Source organism: Haemaphysalis longicornis, unplaced genomic scaffold, assembly GCF_048455015.1.
Source record: "Haemaphysalis longicornis isolate Haplotype H1 unplaced genomic scaffold, Haemaphysalis longicornis Haplotype H1 scaffold_11, whole genome shotgun sequence".
NCBI classification, from domain to species: Eukaryota; Metazoa; Arthropoda; class Arachnida; order Ixodida; family Ixodidae; genus Haemaphysalis; species Haemaphysalis longicornis.
In genome coordinates, this window is record NW_027526214.1 from 52,666,348 (window position 1) to 52,686,046 (window position 19,699).

Here is a 19,699-nt window from a genome sequence, read left to right on the forward strand (position 1 = left end):
GGGAGGGTGGTGGTCTTCTCTTGCACCAGCAACCCCCTGAGGTATACCGCAGCCTTCGGCTACATGGCCGAAGGCAGCGGTGGTGGTGGTGGTGGTGAAACATTTATTCAACTGAAAGAGGTTCGCGCTTGAAAGCGGGAGAAGCCCTCATTCCAGAGCCCCTGCGGCGGCTTCGGTCCTGCGTGCCCGGTCCACCAACTGTCGCTGGCCCTCAGAGTCCGAACTGCACAGCGCGGCCTCCCAGTGCTCGAGCGTGGGGGTGAGAATAATGGGGGCTGCTGACATGTTTGGCAGGCCCACGTGGTGTGGTACATTGTTGGAGGTTCGCTGTAGTGTGGGCATGTAAACCTTGGCACTTTGGCCCTTCGACACCCACTGTTGGTTCGCCATACCCACTGTACTGATGTCGCGGCTGGGCTATTTGAAATGACGACACGTGACATTTAAGCGGTACACATATCCTGGTAACGGATTACCATAGTCGTTACCTTCAACAGCTACATCCCTTCCATCAAGTAAGTCTCTTCGGCCGTGAAGTATGCGCCCCAACCCTTACGCCCGTAAAAAAAAGTTGATGAGACAATCCGCTCTGCAAAAGATGATGAGCAGCCAAGCGGGATTCTGGACAGCACACGAATATTGTTGCATTTAAGGAGACAGAAGAGAATAGCAATTCAAAGGAAGAGCGTCAACCTGTGTTGACTACGAGATGCCGATCGAGAGGGCGAAGTAAACTAAACCCACAAGCGTTGGAAATGCTCACAAAGAAAAAGTGGTCGAACGTAGATACCGTCGATGCTGGTCCCACAGCGGCAAATCATTGAAAACCTTGATTTTCTGCCTCCCAGGGTAGTCATCTTGAAAATGGCGGCTATTGAGATCTAATGTACTGAAAATGCATATACAAGCGATTTGACGTAACAGCTTGAGTTAAAAATTTCGTTTTGAATCCTGTGTGTCTTTGACCGCGATCGCGTTCGAATCGCACACACATACGGACGCTCGTTTTGCCCACGGAAAGAGCTCTTTGTCTCAAATGAGGCACGCGAAACGTATGTACCTTTGTTATAGGCACGCAGAACAGAAATGCACGCAACCCTAGCCTGAAGAACTGAGCTCTAAAACTTCCAACAACGTATTTGAGGTGACGATGAGGTGAATGGTTTTGTTGACAAGGGGCAGGCCGTGTTTGCGACGCATGCGCGAGCAACGGCCTACAGGCGCCGAAAAGACACGCGCGAAGACGAGACGGCAACGGCAGCGCTGGACTTTAAACTAATTTTATTGATGACGCATTGGGATTTTAACCATTGCAGTTCACTGTGCTTTCAATACGCAAATGCAGGTCAGAACTTCTCGTTGGATGGCGTATTTATGGTTATCGTGTTATCCAATAAATTTCCTGAAATTTTCTTTGTGTGGCTGGATAGTGCGACTACACCCGCAAGAAAATACAATTACACGGTGTTATATCAACTGCGCAAAAAGGTGTGCAATGCGGTATATTGGCTAATTTGCGATTTACAGACCCGCCGCAAAGCGCTAGCTAAGCAGTTGCTGTATCGGTTGAAACCTTCCTCAATCTGTTTGTATGCTTCCCTCCGGCCTCTGTGGTGAGTTAAAGTAGTTATTCTGAAAACATATTTAATCTCTTTCAGCGTCGCAGTACAAACAACCACAAATATCTTTTTAAAGTACCAATTTTGCTCGTATATGTTATGGGGATAATATTTTGTCTTTGTGAGCACTGTGGCTCTGCCACGGAGTATTCGTGTCATTGAAGCTCAGTTTGCCCAGCGTGTTTTTAAGACAATAATTTTGCTTGGGCTAAGTTCTCAAATATTGAAAGCTTCGTCTGTTGATCACTCGGGGCCCAAATTTAAATAACTACTTGAAGAAGAAGTGCATATAGGGAAAATCATTTCAAAGTTCTCAAAGTGGTGGCATGCATCTCACATATAAACATTTTTAAGCAAAACAAAGTACTACGCATATTCCAAGCAATTGCCTTCAAATTGAAGGCGTAGCAAGTTTTGAAATAACATTCGGTAAAAATGTCGTCCGCGGGAAAGGAGATAGAAGTACTATACACCAAAAAACATTTTTCGGCGAGCCGCTTCATTGGAACATTGTAGAAAGGTCCTAACAGATGGCGCGGGAGCAGTTCAACCGGGTTTAAATGGAATCCATTTGGCAAAACTGCAGGAGAGCTGCCTGAAGGGTTCGCTGAATTGAGGCAAGGGTGTTACGAGGCACATTTCGCAGAAAACGTTTGTATTTTGGCAATATTGTCTGCGAAAGAAGCGAACACACGACCTTTTCGTACGAATGTGATAACTTGAATTCCATTTATTAGTATTGCTTGAAGCGAGGTAAAGTACCCATGTAATCGGTATATTCTCGTTTAAGCCGTGAGTGTGCCGTTTCTTCCTATTAACCACTTGCTTAATGGACTATGTTCAATTGTAGTGTGCCGTTTTTCCTATTAAGAAGAACGTGATAAATGGTTGATGTGTGATTGCGGCGTGAGAAATTGTAACAGCTTCTGACCCCTTCCATAATTACTAAAATTTTCAGTATATAGAAAACGTCAATGGAGGCGGCACCACCACCAACAAATGTTTTGAAAATAACGGTCGTGAAAACTACAAAATAGCTTGCTGAATAGGAATCATGATTAATAGCAAAATGCATCCATCGAGAAAGTTCGTAGTGATCAATATTTATCTTACTGCTCCACGCACAAATCGCTAATTCGGAGGTTCGCAGTCTGGCTTGCTTCCTACGGCGTGTTTCCTTGCAATGTGTTGGGCAATACGGACGTGTGTGCGACGGGGTGTTTTTTTCACATTTCAGTGATGTTCACCCGTTTACTAGCATTTGCATGCGTCGAGCGAAATTTGTAGTCGCTGACTAGCTAGGCCCTACACGGTTAGGATCGGGGTGTGAACACATAAGAGCACGTAAAGTAGCAAATACATGCCGTGTAGTTGACAGACAATTGGGGTGTTTTAATTCGTGTTAACCTAAACTTACTGACTGTTAACGTGTACGGCGTGTTCGACAGCACGAAAAAAAATTGGCTCCAATCCACGCTTTGAAGGTGTTTACACAGCAAAGCTTTAGACGACACCCACAACAATTGCACATGCGACGTCACTTGAATTCCCACACGTGGCTCTACAAAGAGGGAAAGAAGAGATGCTGTCAGCCGCTACTTGGAATTCGCGGGGCGGCGTCCCAAACGCAGAAGCGTCGGCCACGGCCGGGCTAGAGCGGTGGACGCCGCCGCCGTAGCCCGGCCGTGCGTAGGCACAAAGAAAACGTAGTGGAGCGTCTTTGGAAGGGTGAGACAGCGGAAATTTTTTACTGTGCAAGATTCGCTTGACTAGTTTCGAATGGCAAAAAAGTTGTATGTCCCATTTTTATAACCATACTCGGGTATCTAAAACAAGAATTTGTTCAATCTACATGTTACAAGATATTCTCGCATGGTAGCCGTCTGAATAGTAACTCTTCAACGTGGTGGCAATATACAGCCGCGTTACGCAGCATACGATACTCCGTGGCTGCCTTAGTTTGTTTTCGATCTTGGAAATAACCTGTAACAGCCCGAAACTTTGTAAAGGGCTCCTCAAATATCGTTTTCCCTTGAAGCGTGAGCTGCACTCGCCGAGGTTGAACAGTTTCGCGTGGCTACTACAGAGCGAGCCGTGCGGCGCGCGAGGAGCATTGACGTCACACGGCGCACAGAGCGTTTCTCGCTGCCCGGCGTCTCTCACACACCCCACGCGCCCAGCGCCTTCGCCGACCTCCGTTCCGCCCGTGGCGACCCGGTCCACTTGATGATCTTGCGAGGGTTGGCCCGGTGTGGAACCGATGGCTCGTGCGTCGCAGCAACACCGGCGTGTGCCTGTGGAACCAGCTTAGCTCTGGGCGATTGCTGACGCTGCGCCGGAAATGCTTGATAAATAGACATGCGTTACCTAATGCGTATACCGTGTGTGTGTGTGTGTGTGTGTGTGTCATTGAAGCAGCAGTAAGCACTATAATCAGGCTAATCCTAGACAACCAGGAAAGCTAAGAATAACTAGCAGAACCTTAGTTCACGCCACGTATATGATGGCATTGCCGAGCTAAGCCACTGCCATTTTTTTTTTCAAACACTGGCCGTAGATGCGAAATGTATGTGGCAGGGTGCTATTGAAAAACTCGTGGAAGAGGGAACCCTGAAACCGGCCGGTGTTATATTATGCGCAGCACTTAAGCGTTCGTTACTGTGGTTTGACGGCGTCACCGGTCTAAAGTAAGGCGAAATTGTCAGGGGTGGTTTGGAGGAGGGCAGTATGTTGAGGCCGCGCCACAAAAGGCCAGCACACGCCGCGTTCAGCTCGTACATCGGTTCTTTGGTGTCCTCCTCATTACGTGGCTCATCCGAACCACGTGACATTTGCGCGGGACGATCAAACACACACAACAACCTGCTCGCCGGCGGCGACGCGCTGCGAGATGACGGCAGCGTAGCGCGCATCGCGGTGCCGTCGCTTATCACACGACCACTTCCTGGTACGAAGCAGCTATGCGCAGTGACAGAGAAGACTGCAGCTCGCACTGTGTACGAATTTCGCTTTATGGAGTATAGTAATCGTTAGCCATTTTCTAAATGTAAGAGCTGGCCGAAAGAACAACGCCAAGGAGGTTGGTGTGCTCGTTGTTTTGGCGGGAACGTCAGCATTGAATCAGAAAACTAACTTTCTGTTTTATTGTTTTGTAGAAACAAAACCATTAAAACATGCACGCAGCAAGTTTGGGCTATTGATATTAGCTGTATTCTGTAGGAACACGTTTGTGTGACTATGAGTAGAAAGAAGGGATACCTGCGGACCCTTTCCGATTGCTGGTATATGAATTCTTCAATGGTGTTTATTACTTTCAGTGCGAAGAATTCGCAAGTGTTTTTCAATATCGGCAGGAATCACGGCCCCATAGTGCTGCAGAAAACAGACTGTTGCATCTCCGTAGACGTTTCAGTGCGGCTTAAGCGTCTTCCACTTTGTCGTAAGCGCGCTAATTATGGTACGGAAAATTAGAGTAATTTCTTCAATAGCCATATTTAAACTTTACACGCGGTTACACCTAACTCTGCCGTAATTTGCCCTCCGTATAACAGCCATAACTACCCTACATATTCCATCCGGAAAACGTGCAGAAGGCAGTACATTTAATATCCTATCTAACGAAGCCACCGACAACCACGATTAATTCCGTCAAATCGAGAACTTTGTTAAATCTGGCTGTCATTTCACAAGCAGATCATTTCATAAATTCGATGTTTAAGGGTTGCTCGTCCCAGCACCTACCATGCCATGGTAATTGCGGCGGCCGTGGGACTCGCCGGCCGATAAAGTAACAATGCTCTAAAAGTCCGAGACGAAAATAATAGCAATACTGAAACGTTCGGGGTTCAGGGCGAAAGGAATCTATTTCCTGGCAAGAAAGCCTTCTACTTATCGCTTGCGTGCGCTTCGTTATCATTGGGTCGACAGACTTTTCTGAGCACGCAAGTGCGTTCAACGAGTCCTCCGCTCCGTCGTGAGCCCCACCAAAGCGTCTCAGCAAGTTACTGTAATGCCGGCGTTGAACGAACACAGGAGCTGCAGGAGTTTCGAAGTAATAAGAGCCCTGTGACACCTCTTGTGCACTGGAAACTAAGTGTACGATTTCGTCATCGTTCAAAACCTCCGTCGTGTTTGCGTCTGCATTGGCGCTCAGATTTGCGTGGAAGCTGCCACCTCGTTAACGGACGATGCTGCTCCACGAACTGGGCATGATTTCTTCTTGCTTGTTTTGAAGGTTTCCGGAACTCGCAATGCTTCGTTAATTCGGGAAAGGCGCTGTATCTATTTCCTTAGTTTAGTTAATAAAATCGTTAGCCGTATGGACACCTGCGGGAGAATACGAATTTTTTTGTTACACCGGAAGATTCACAAGATCGAGTTTCGTTAAATCGAGTTTTGACCGTATTTCTATTGCACGTAGCTGCAGCTAACAATGCTGCATACAACACAATAACAAATTTTTCATACACAACAGAACGGCTTGTGCACTCCTTTAGCCTAAATTCGCACCATCCAACACCGAAACCCACTGCACGGATCAAACAGAAAAGAAAACCTTAACATGTGTGTTAATGTCCACAGACCAGCACGCCGGAGGACAACCTTACTGCTGCCCAGAAGGCGCTCTTACTGACGTAACTCTCTGCCATTGCCATGCTTTTGTTTACCGGAATAGATCCCACCAGCCAAGCTCCAACATATCAAACATGTGGCTCCCCTCAGAGCCAGTCCAGAGTGCTGCCTATCTTGGCACAGCGCCAAAACTCCACCCAGAATGACTTCTTCCGGCTTGCCCTATTTTGTGTTCTTTTTTCACGCCACCAATGGCTTTCCTTCTGACCTTTTTTTTTTACTATCTACTTTCGCGGATGTCTTTCATTGCGTCGTCTTCGCTGTTGCCTCTGTGACTGCGCCGGTGACTGGAAGAACCGGATAAGCCACTCACCACCATCAGGAAAATATATGGGAGCATTTCCACCTCTTTTCCGGACGCGAAGCTCACTTATTTCGATAGAGACAGTTGTTTATTGCCCCGTTCTGCGGTCTTTTCTGCGACGCAATTCCAATGTTACCAATTACCAAGCCTTTGTATTTTGGTAAGGTTGAAGTTTGTGCTTGATTGTTTAAAGCGATCTACACAACAGCAGAGTAAAAAAACACACAAGAACAAGTGCTCAGTATGTCCCTAGGTCGCCTTTTTCCTCCAGTGTGTTTCGGTGCTGTAGTCAGGATAATGGACTTGCCAATATAAGACTATCCTACACAATACCAGACAGCAACCACGACCACGTAGGTATTTTTTTAAATGCCCCGTATGATCTGAAACAAGGACGTGTCATACAACTGAAACAGTCTGACATGAAAGACTGTTTCAGTTGTATGAGACGTCCTTCTCTCAGATCCTACGGGTGCACTTCAGGCACTTTGTCCTGTACGCTTCGCAAGCAGGGCGTTACTAACCACCTAAAGACACCACGAAATTTATTAACTCCGAGCGTTTGGAAACTATGAGTATTTCCTATGCATGTCACTCTGCGTTTTACAGACCGCATGGAGAGAACGTAGGGGACAACGAATGGGAATAAGTTATGACATGTCTACAATGATCGTCATAAACAGCTCCTTCTTGTCCTCTCCAGGGCGAAGGCCTCTCCTGATTATATACAACACCAGACACGGACAATCGGGGCCTACTATTTCTCCGAAATGCTTTGTATTTCCTTGCGTTATCGTCTCTGGTTCTTGCCTTGTTCTTGGAAGCTTCCCTTGGCTTCCCTTGACTTGACAAAATGTCTTCCAACGGAAGCCATTTTGTCAAACGGATGGTACACAGGCATTTGTATTGGGCTACAGGACCGGCCCCACCCCACTTTTAGGAATATTTTGAGTTACCCTTTCAGAGGCTCCTCGCTATTTCCCCATGCAATTTTTTTGTGGTTTCTACCCTGTGTATCTCACCAAATAAGATGAATTGTCAGGTTACTGACCCAAACGCAATCGCAGTTTTTTTTAAGTCATACAGATAATTGTGTACATAGAGTCAGCAGCGTGAAGTAGCGCTGAATATTTCCTAATACGTATATGTTTGTGTGATATGCATTGTTTATATATTTTTTAGGGCCGCCATTGTTTTGAGAGAACAGGGGAAAGAGTTTGAAAAGCTCAGACGCTGGAGCCGTCGCGTACGTCGCCATTTTTGTGTGTTCACGGTTGTAGTAATATTACTAGCCGCGAGATGGCCCTAAAATCTTCATTTTTAGAGGATACATAATTATGCTGGTGTCACAAACTCGAGCGTACGACGTCTAAAAGTATCATATAAATTTTTCATTTTATTGTACAGCGCCTAATTCTTCTTGCAGTCGTTCGATTCATTCAGTTCGGTTCTATTCGCCCCGAGACAAGGCTGGAACTTTCTCGAACGAAGAGACGGTAACACGATCACTCCCCGGCTCGCCGGCGAGAAAACAACAGAAATAAAACCTCCGCCGCTCCGGTTTCGTCGAAGCTTCCAGTACTTTCGAGCAGGTGCGCGTAGCCCTGCCAGTGTAAAAGAGCGTCGATGATTCTAGAAGGGAGAAGAGGGAAGTTATTCGCTGACGGCGGCGGGCGCGTTGTGTGTTGTGCTCTCCCTCTCCGCGCCGGCACGGTTATAAAAAGAGAAGCCGCGCCTAAGCAAACCAGCTACGTTTGGATACAGTGCCTAGAATATACTGTATATTCTAGGCACTGTAGTTTGGACGTCGTGATTGACAACGGCACCTGCCAGTTTGTACATCACACCATCGGCGACCCGCGCCCTGGAGGACTCCAACGTGCTCCCGGTCCTCGAATCACCGTGATCGTCTCGGACGGCCTGGCCTACAGCGAAGCCCCGCTCCCCAGGTAGCCGAATCGCCTCCGACAGCGGTGCATCGTCCGGCCCGGTCGGTGAATATGCTGGGACTCTGTCTCTCATAAGCATCGAACTGTTCATTTTCCTTTAGTTAACTGCCCCGATTCGTAATATTCATTTGTTAACGCTCCTGTTTGTATCTTTTTGTCTAATTGGACTGTTTCTTGTATTTGAATTCCATCTAAGTTGACTGTCATTATCGATCCGTTACCTCGTGCTTGTGTTTGTAACTTGCCTGTCCAAATATAAGTCTTTGTGCTGTTTTTCGTTCAAGGCTCTTGCTCATTCTTGCCGCTCTGGTCGGCGAAAGCCGCACATCAGACGGCGATCCCCTTTGTCACCTGTGCCCTGTGGATTCCGTGGTGTTTGTTGGCTCTCATGAGTCGACTCCCCATATCTTCTGGCAGTGCACCCTAATTTAGGGAACGGGTGACAGCTGGGTTAGCGAAAACTTTCAGTTTTGGTACTTTTTTGTAAAAAAACGCAGGATTGAAATGTACGCAGATGTGTACATAGCGTCTGAAAAGGTTAAGGTGGGTTCTACCTGAATTTGTCCTATAAATCATAACGCAGTTTTCCTATTCACCCTGATCATTAATCTTTTGAGTGGTTCATTCGACCCACGTTAGCTTTTCTTCTAGGTCGACCTTGGTCAACCTACCTTCTAGGTAGGCATTGTCAACTTGTCACCCTGGTCAACCCCTCACACTGGCAGAACGAAAAACGAATTTACCTGAAGCTTGCTCAGTAAAGGTCGTACGTGGCGGCACGTTAAATGGGCCATGCAGACAAAATAAAGGTTTGTTTTATTCGAAAGATTTTGTGTCTTATGGTGCTTCCAGCGCTTGCCCGGCAGCAAATGATGCCGTATTCCCTGACAAATCTAGCAAATTAGGTTAAAATTCTGATTCTCCCTCCAAATAGTGTGTTTTCGTGACGTCTGCAATCAGATAATAAAAGCGAGTATTAAAATGAATTCAACTGCGTCGTTCGGTTCTACAGCCTTGCTTGCCATAAAACCTCCCAGATAGCGCTAGCATACTCAGTCACGGAGCCTTGTCTGCCGTTGCTTTGTTTTTGACTGTATTTACATCTTGTTTGTTTTTGTTACGGTAGAAAGTAGTTGTTTCGTTAAACATGGGGTATGCCTGATAAACAGGGTCACGCTAGGCAGCGTCGCTTACGCCAATCGGCCAGTGTCGTGTAAGGCAACTCCAAAGCGGAGGACTGCTGCGCAGCGAAAACAAGCATGGTGTGCCCAGTAGCAACAGTAGCGCCAATCGGTACTTCTATGTTTACGTGTATTTCTGTAACTTTCATTGTTTACGGCACCATATTTATTGCTGAAAAATGAATGTGCAGTACATTTAGCCAAATAGCTCATTCGGCAAGCTTATGAGCACTGCCTTATTTTCGTTCGCTTTTGCCGACTTCAGCCAGTTGCACAGGTGGGCATATAACATCATAGGTTCTGTAGCGGGAAATTAGCTAGTGCTTCGCATTGCCATTATTTTTTTTCCTAATGATACAGCTAATTTGAGCGACGTGTGCGTTAAAAGTGGTGTCAGTATGATTCTAACGAGGCTATCTTTAGAATGAACCAAACTTGTGTTTTAGATGCGAAGCATGTTATGGTCGAGGCTATGTCCTTCCCTCCGCCGTGCGGCGTCCTCACCCCCACTGCACATGCTCGGCTTGCCGAACGCCCGGTGGTGTCTTACCCTTTAAGGGCTCCTGGAGCGGCAGTGTTTCCGGTGTCTTCCTGTACCGGCACGAGACGAGCAGGCTTCACGCGCCTTCGATGTTTCATCGTCGTCGGCGACGGCGTGCGTCGGCGAGTCTCGGCGGCCTGTGATTACAAGCAGCCCGCAACCATCCGGGGAAGGTGTATTGACCCCATCTTCAGCAACATTAGTGTTCATCCACTACAACAGCCGTTGACTTCACATTTCAATGACGATAAGGCGGTCAAAGCGGAACGTCAACCACAGCTCGACGTTACCTACGTTGAACATGATGATGGTAATGCCTAAATAAATACCAACTCATAGCGCGTTGTAGTGTCTCTCTCTCTCCCTTTGTTGCCTCTCACTGAACACCCCCACCCCCCTCCAATAAAATTACACCATCTTCCCGTAGGGGAACCCTGAGTAGTATGCGAAGCAGCCATGGGGTCAACACAATTTCACATTTTGTAGTTTCGGCAAGTGAAAAGTTTGGTAGTTACCATGGAAACCAAACGGTAAATGTAACGGTAGCTACGTACCTCAACCTAACGGAAACGACGAACTGAAAACTAACGGGCACTTGAATCGACCCCACGGTTGCTTCTCATACTATTCAGGGTACCCTTACGGAAAGATGGTGTAATTTTTTTTCCTGCATGGCCCCTTTAAGGAATAGGTGTACCTGGAGGAGAGCTATCTCTCATTGCAGGGGGGGGGGGTGAGAATCCGAAAGACTAACCGTCAGTCTGCCGTTTGAGTAATTTACTTCGGGACACCTAGAAGCCAAAGCAAAGAAAGAGACGCCAATGTGATGTAGCAGTGAAGTAGCCTTGGATAATCACTGGCTTTCCCTTTAACAGCACGTCATGAGACCCAAGTTCGAAGAGAATATATATTGCTACATGCGCACTGGTGCCACGTGACTGTTTTTTATTGGGGTGAATGCCTCTTTTTGTATTCTGGCACACAACAACACGAGGTTTATTATGCGGCATATCGCTGAAAGAAAGCTTGGGATGGGCCCGCTAGCCGTCGGCAGGGTGCGGGTACAATAGCCGGAGTCACGCCGATTTTTTGTGCTATCGATAGGCCACTCGCAACGGCGTAGAACTAATGGCGGTGAAAAGCCAGCCCACCGTGACCCAACCGACATGCTATTGTCGGCGGGTGCGGAAGTTGCCGACTACAAAATACGCGAACAAATTCAGGGGAGCCGATAGGTATGTGCAAGAGAGAAAGACAGGCGACCTCCCGGAATGGCATTTCTAACTTCAATAGATGTGACAGCAGCTCCCGCTACAGGCTCTTCTATCATCCATGATGTACCATTTATTCTCTTCGCTTGACAGGTAATTAAAACAAAGCAAAGAACAAGGATAAAAGAAATATAACAATACCGTGGCAACAAATGGCCCTGTATCTCAGCATTTCCCAAAAAATTATCGCTGCAAATGTTTCCCTTCTCTCGGCCTTGCACCTCTCATTATTACCCTCCGTTCTAGCAACTCTTGCAATAAACACCGTGGAAGTTTGCTTACGTCAATTCAGTTTTACCCCGTTCTACTGCTCACGCGCCATCCACCGGATCATGTCGTTAGTGCTGTACTTGGAATGCCTTCGCGAGGTGGTGGTGGTGGTTGTAAAAACTTAATTTATCCTGAGCTTTTAAAAAAGAGGCGCGGGCTAGGAGCACCGGCATACTACAGTCCCCTAATCGACGGCCAGGAGCCAGTGAGCCGTAGCGGCGAGTTCCGCCAGCTGGATTACACATTCTAGCACTTGTGGGTCGGAGATGAGCAGCGTAGCCTCCCATTGCTCTAGCGTGGTAAGGGGTATTGACAGAGTAGGATGGAGGAGGGGGGGGGCGGGTTGGAGGGGCACGCGCCCACCATGTGGTGAAGGAAGCGAAAGCCGCGCCGCACCATCTGCACGCGTGGCAGTATCGTGTGGGGAAGTAGAGGAGGCACAATGCAGGATGCGGTAAATTGTCCGTCTGGAGTCTGCGCCACTGAACGGGCTGTCTGCGCTTTAAGGTGAGAGTGGGGCCGGGGAAGTGCATTCGACTGAGGCGGTAGTGCTGTGTTATGTCTCGATACCTAACCAGGCGATCCCTCCCTCGCACCCGAGGTGGAGAGGCTGCATGCGAGGCATCCGGGCAGCAGAAATCTCGGGCTACCTCGTTAGCCCGCTCGTTACCCGGAAGGGACGAATGGGTTTAGGCTAGGGTGCGAGCTCTTGCGTTTCCGGGTGAACAATTTGATTCGAACGCGTAATTTTCTGTTCCCTATCGCAAAAATAACCCGAATTAATTGTTTCAACTAAAAGAAGACTGTCTACTGCCAGTTACATACAGCTAAGCCTGGATGTAACGAAACTTAATGTAACAAATTCCTGAATTTAACAAAGTTTTTCAATTCCCGTTTGCAGCCCCATTGGAACTCATGTATTTGCGAAATTTTTCTAACGAAGGCGCTGCGATGGCTACCCTTGATGTAACGAATTTGGTACCTGATCAGAAAGTGTTTTTTGACCTTTTTCTGAAAAATCGCCTGGAGAAATTCACTAACTCAGCGACCTCCCCCGCACCGCAAAGTACCGTGTGTTTCCACCACTTGTGAGTGCGGTGTCGGGTATGTTGCTAAGCCTGCCTGTCGTCGTGTAATCGCGCGTCGCCACTGCAATCTGACGCGGCGTTTCGTCGGCGATAATTTCTGCTACCAGAACACAAAAATTTGTCTTTTCAAGACAAGCTCGCAATTTCCAATGTCGTCTCCGCCGGCGAGAACAAAGAACGTCGGCGCACGGTACACTATCCCAACTAGCACCCTCTCAACGATGTTGAGCACCGGGGTAAAAAGCATCAAGTTCGCAAAAAGGCGCCTTTTCTGCGTAGGCGCCTTTTCTTTCCTTGAACGGGTTAAATTAGGGCACTGAAAAGTTCCGAAAGGCAAAAGTGAAACTTGAGCAACCTTTGGGCATGCGGGGCTAAGTGACGTTGCTTCTTTGGAGTGGCGAGTAGCAACAAAGTTCCTGGGAGACCAGCAGACGCAAATCACGGCGTTTTTCAATGTGAAATAAATAATTTAAATCTGTGTTCAGCATCACTTATGTACAGCATCTTGGTTTTGTTTATGCATCATTCACGAGAGCCTTAACTCGAAACCTGGGTGTAACGAAAACCTCGATGTAACGAAAAATTGAGAATTTTAATCAACTTCGCTATACACATTTTTACCTGTGGTAATGATTTGCCTCAAACATCCCTAATGCTTTATTTTTGCTCGACAGTGTTGGTAAGTACGCAGTATGGTGCCACGTTTGATGAGTTAAAAAGGTTTTGCTCTAAAAACTTCTTTCAGAATTCCTTTACGTTTTGTCTGTCTGGCTGAATCGAGCGACAGGCAGTAAGACAAACATTTTGAGGCGAAGAAATGCAAACTAAATGTTGCTGAGCCGGCGCCACCAAGTATAGCAGGCTTTATTGAACGCAGTAAAATAAAGAATACAGCAATTGCTTTTGTAGAAAAAAAAGGAAAAAGAAAGAAATCTATTAAAAAAAGGAAAAAAGACGAATGAAACTGAAAAAAAAAATGTGGTTGTTGCCTCTTTCATAGCAACCAGTAATACACCAAAGTGAGATGTGCCTTCGCAGGATCAATTGAATGTTTATTCTGCATCGATATGAACTTGCCCATCGCTATTTATATTTCGTCGGTATGTCACAGTGAGACTTATCAACATTAGACACTGGATTGCACGCCCCGGAGCACTGCGTAAACCCTACTGAAGCCACACGCGCGCGCAAACCATCCGAACAAAACCGAACGGGTTGCCAGCGAATCGTTTGATGAACTCGCGGTGTGCTGCAGCGAAAGAGCATGATTTGCGGGCCTTTCTGTGGGCGTGCTTGGCGAGCGACGACCTGCTGCGCGTCGCTTTCGCAAATGTGCTATCACTGCGTCCCTGCTCCGTGGACTGTACGGCAGACGGTTGCGTTACGCCGAGCTCAACTGGCGCCACCTGTCGGCGCTCATAAGCATCGTGATGCATTAGTTCGCTTCACCTCTCTTAGACAGCAGCACCATCGAAATAGAGGAGGTTATAGGAAAGGTATAGGTGGTATTCAATAAAAAGTTTAGCTGTCAATTTCTTCCCTCGACAACACTGGAAACGGCAACAGACATGGCCGCTGCGCCATGAACATGGCGCTGCTTCTACCACTGCGGCGGCACGCCCAATAAAAAAAAAACACCGGCATGCATCGTCTGCTCCGTTTCAACCCGATTATCAACGATGGCGGGAGCAGAGATGTTAATATTCGCACTCACCTTAGACTCAAGGCATTACTTTGCGTTCGGTGAGCTAGAGTATGGAACGTACAACTCAAATCATGTGCTTAGCAAATAATAACTCCATGGCTAAGCACGGACAAGTACCGCCATCACGCGGAGCCCGGCGCAACCAGTGACGGCGCACTCACATGGTTGCCTGCATGCGTGCCTCGCGAATGAATACTGGCTATATGGCGCGTTCATACGGCTAACTGCGCTTCAGCTCGTAGTGGCGTCGGTAAAGAGCTTGTCACCTCCCGTTGTGGCGACGGAGCCCCCGGCTCGAGTCCGCGCGCACCCGCGGTTTTCTGGGGATGTCATTTCCGTGGCGGATAGGACGTCAGTCAGATCTTGGTGGATCCCGACACAAAACCCTTCCGTGTTAAAAAGAGAGGGGAGTGTTACTCTCTGCAAAACAAACGAAGTGACGAGAGCCCAATAAGCGGCTTAGGTTGTGAAACATTGGTTATTGTATTCTCTAGAGGTTAGTTCTTCACTTCTTGTCTTTGTTAACTAACTCTGATTTTAAATTTATGTTAAACGACAGACACACAGACAGACAAAAATTTTTGGTTTTCAGCAGACCGAGAAGACTACCATCATTAAAAACAGAACATGACGCTTTTTTGTTGTTGTTCCTTTTCTGGCGTTGTTGATCTTTCGCGCTGCGTAATTATTTCACAAGCATGCTTAACCAACTGGCCGAAGTTCTCTTCGCTTCTACGTTTTCAAACACAATAGTATTTCTTGGGCTACGCGAGCGTGAAAGCTCCGTTCTGCCTGCCTATCTGTTCCACGATTCAGCCTTTCGGACAAAACTTTCGGTCAATGCCCGCGAGGGCGATGTAGGTGCCTGCATAAATGAAAAATAAATAAATGAAACCAGGAAAGCTAAGAATATTCAGCTGAACCTTAGCTCACGCTGCATGTATCACGGCATAGCCCAGCTATGCGTCTGCTAATTTTTATTAACTCGACTAGTGTCACCACTCTTGGTGAAAAGAAACGATGATTGATCAATATCTGCTTTGATTATAAACACGTGAATAAACTGAACAGCAACGGCATTTACGCGCTTACTTCTTCATGCGACTCCATGGAGTGTTTCCACAGTGCAGCATATTTTCGGTGAGGTGATCTATGTTCGGGTATTTCCAAATTGCTGTTTATGTCTTCGACAAAGGAAAAAATTGGCGCAGCTGGAACTAGAGCTGCACGTCTGGCAAAACCATCAGAGCTGGTAAACATATCTGCGGTGACCGTAGACGCACCCCGTTGTGCAAGTTGTTTTTGATTTCGTCATCACATGCTTAGCGAAGAGGTGGACGTAGAAAAATATGCCAAGTGATTCTAAGTGACTCCATGTGATGCGAGGCAAAGCGAAGTCCCACCAGAATAATCGCATGGTCGTAGCGGGGTCACAACCAAGCTTGTCCTACGTCTAGAAATACTAGCAGTGATCCTCTACTCTCTCGACGTTGTTGTAGTCCTAGTTGTACGCGCCGCGGGGGCCAGTGAAGTCTTCCGCCAGCCCTTCTTGACCGTATATAGTATATCGCTAGAACCGCCGGCCAAGTACAAAGCGAGCGCTACCAATAACCAAAAGGGAATGCGGTTCGCCCAGAATTAATACCTCTCTACTGGCTGACGAAAGTTTTTGCAAAAGGGTTCCTGTTTGCTTACACCATATTCTAGCATCTCCCGAACTATCTCTGCAACAGAAATGGGATCTCTTTAAACAGGAAATTAGGAATTATGCAATTGAAGAGTCAGCTGGGCTTTCGTTTTTAAAACGCGTTCATGTACGTGAACTTTCCCGTACATTGGTGCCACTTCAGGAACTGGAAGCAGTCAATGCGGGACCAACTTAGGAAGAAGTTGGGATTGTTAAAAGACAATCCCAAGAATATGTCACTCCAAATTATCATGGTGCCTTAATTCGGTCCAGAACTAAAAGGTTCTTTGATAGTTATCCTTTGCGCCGGTGTCTTAGGGATGAGCGCCTATCCGCATCTTGCATAGGAGATAATTGAAATTTATTATAACGGTGTTAGGTAAACTGAAGCAAATGAAATTGTCAGTGCTTTCTACACACATTACAGCACATTATTTTGGGGGTCCAGTATTACTACTCGGCATTTACCTTTCAATTCTCTCATTGGCTTACTTCCCAGGCTTACAGGTGACGAGTGCATGAAGGTGTCAGGGCCTATTAGACTGGAGGAAGTAATTAAGGATGCCATCTCTGCGCTTAAGGCTAACAAGACCCCGGGGCCAGATGGCCTTGGTGGGGAGTTCTATCAGACGTTTTTTGGTATCCTTGCTCCAGTTCCGTTGGATGTATTTACTGCCCCCACGATCATAATATCTTGCCGCCAACCTTTTATTCTGGACACACGGTGCTAATCCCCAAAACTGCGGATGCAGAGAAACTAAGGTATGTAGAGGGTTACCGACCAATCTCCCTATGCAACGTTGACTAAAAAATATTTGCAAAATTTTCATCTAGGCGCCTTTAATTTGTAATCACTAGTTTAGTGGGGTCCCACCAAACTTGCGGTATTCGGGCCAGGAGTATTCACACAAATATTCATATCGCTCGTTCTGTCTTGGAGTGCGTGTCCGCTTCGGTAGATCAGGTGGCCCTAATACAAACTGAACTTGCAAAAGCGTTTGATCGGGTTTCTCATGATTTCTTATTCGCACTTCTGGCCGCAGTCAACTTAGGTGATGTGTTATATAAGGGCACCAAGCTGTGCTATGATCGGTGCAGTACACAGCTTATCGTCAATCGTATTCTGCCTATGCCCATTGCGATCAAGTCGTGTGTCAGACAAGGCTGCCCCCTGTCACCGTTGCTGTTCCCATTGTACCTCGCGCCTCTTTGTCTCAGCCTTCAGCAGAGTCAAGGAGGGAAAGGTTTTTGCTTACAATCGTGCGAAGTTAAGGTGCTTGCTTATACAGATGATATAGCGTATGTTTGCGCCGACAAAATGAGTGTTCGGGAAGCCCTTACAGTGACTAAGCAGTTGTACGATGTGTCTGGAGTGGATGTTAATATGGAAAAAACTAAGGGATTTTGGATCGGGAATTGTGGAACGAAACCATCCAGATTCGCTGGTATTATTTGGGATAGCGCCCCAATTCAGTACCTCGGCATGCCGTTACATCAAATACAGAACACAGGGCATCATTGGTCATCAGCGCTCACGCAAGTTAAGCGCGCATCGCAGGCATGGAATGGGCGAGACCTCTCTGTGTTTGCACGTGTAAGAGTGTGTAATGTCTTCCTTGTCACAAAGCTTCTTTATATGCTTGAAATGCTTCACTGTGCGCGAACAAAAGTTCAGGCCCTACATAGAGCTTTTGCAACATTTGTGGGGGCAGTGACAACTTCTTTCTTCCTTTAAAGGCAGGGGGTGTTGGGCTGATGGATTTATTTGTGCACCAAATTGTGGCTCGTTTTTTCTTTTACAAATTGATTGATCACCCACTTTTACAACTGTACTTCAGCAGCGCATAAATTTGCAATTGCCTTTTTTGCTTGTATGTACAGGCGAAGTTAATACGAAGCCTTCATGGGGATTTCTCAAGGAGGTCGTGGAGTCTGTTACCTTTCTTTCCGCGCGGTTTTCCTTGGAATACCTGTTCAGCATGTCAAGAAAAACTATGACGAGCACTCCTATTGAAAGTCTATTCCCGGTGCATTTTTGTTGCCAGTCTTACTTAGGCAACCAGAAAAGCAATATGTTACAACGCGTATAGAGTATGTGTATTACCCCAAATGCAAAGACATTTTTCTTCAAGCTTCATTCTTCCACACTCCCAGTTAAGACACGGCTGCGCGAAAAGTGAATGTCTATTCCTTCGTCGGTCAAGTATCGCCTGTGTGATCGACCAGAGACAACTGATCATTGTTTTGTGTTGTGCCTGGACGCTGTGTTCTTCTGCGACGTTTCGCAGCGAATACTAAAATAGGACATTGACACCACCCCGTACACCATTCGCTTCCTGCCGTTTGAAGATGTTAATCTGGTGCCATATGACGTTTTTTTTTTCTCCTGGGATTGTTTAGCTTGTGGAAGTGCCGCATCACTGATCGGCATGCGGAACCCCCTACGCCGACCAAGTGCATTTTTGGGGAACAGCCGGCGTTGGTGCGGAGCGTTTATGCTGAGCAGAGTGATCCACCGGAGTGGCTGCCTGTTTTCGATGCGTGCGTTTGCTTGCCTCAGTTTTGATCTTTGTTTGTTAGTGTTTTAATGTTTTAATTACGTGTGTAAGTTTGTTGTCTTCTAAACTTTTCTAACATTTCAATGCAATAAAAAAAGCGTTGATAGCTCAGCCGGATAGACGCCGATTTTATAACGCGAGGGACCCAGGTTCAATGCCCACCGGGATATGCGTTTTTTTTGTCTTTCCAATTGGAGGTTTTCTGTAATTGTTGGGCAGATTACGGCCTGGTTAAAGAGCTACGCTGTTAAAAAGCCACATTTTGTTATATTATATGGATGGTACGAATTTAATTTTTTTCTGTTCGTCCTTTGTAACATTTCGCGTACTTTTGAAAAAATTGAAGGACTTCGCGCGCCAAAACACCTCGGACAGTCCTCTTCTCCCTGGCTAAGGCTGCATGACGGCTTGGTTCTTGCTCAGAGCTATCACGCGAACTGTAAAGGAGGGGTTCTCAATGGGTGATAATGTCCTGATTGCTGTTCTATCGCTGGTGTCTTTAGGGAAGGACAAGAATCGTGCCAAAATTTCTCGATTAGAGAACACAGACTTTTGCCTTTCACTGAATACGTGCTTTAAATGTAAACCTTCATGGCTACCTCTTCTGATAGTTTTCAGACTGCTTTATCACTACTTTTTGTGTATGCCAAGCAGGTTTCATGAAGATTTGACTTTACAAATTTGCAGGTTCTGAGTACAAAGTCCCAAATTGGCTGCAGTCTCAAAAGCAGTAAAGAAAAGCACGAAAAAAAAAACAGTGAGACGCAAACATAATGCAGCAACAGGGCTTTTTTATCAGTATCGGCAGGCGAAGCGTTCGTCCTTGTTCAAAGCAGGCATGCCCACATAGGTGCCTCCAGAAATGTTTTGCTGGTTTGGCCATTCATTATAACA